This window comes from Petaurus breviceps, unplaced genomic scaffold (assembly GCF_028583685.1).
Source record: "Petaurus breviceps papuanus isolate PSGF00001 unplaced genomic scaffold, PetGlider_PUasm1.0 188, whole genome shotgun sequence".
In the NCBI taxonomy this organism is placed as follows: Eukaryota; Metazoa; Chordata; class Mammalia; order Diprotodontia; family Petauridae; genus Petaurus; species Petaurus breviceps.
The window spans coordinates 1,917,393-1,917,649 of NW_027185804.1; positions in this window are offsets into that span (position 1 = coordinate 1,917,393).

A 257-nucleotide genomic window follows, 5' to 3' on the forward strand; every position below is an offset into this window, starting at 1 on the left:
CAAGGTCACATGGCTAGTAACTGTTAAGTATCTGAGGCTGGATTTGAACTCAGGTCCTCCTGATTCCAGGGCCAGTGTCCTATTAACTGCACCACCTAGCTGTCCCCATGCTCTTCTTCTAGGGGCCCACCAGCCATTATTACTTGCCATGATTCTGGAGGACACCACCTCACTCCCTTGAACCTGGAGTCAGAGTTTTCTTTCCTATGGAGCTCACTATTAGGATGTTTCTCTCTCCTGAGTAGGGAAAGCAAATC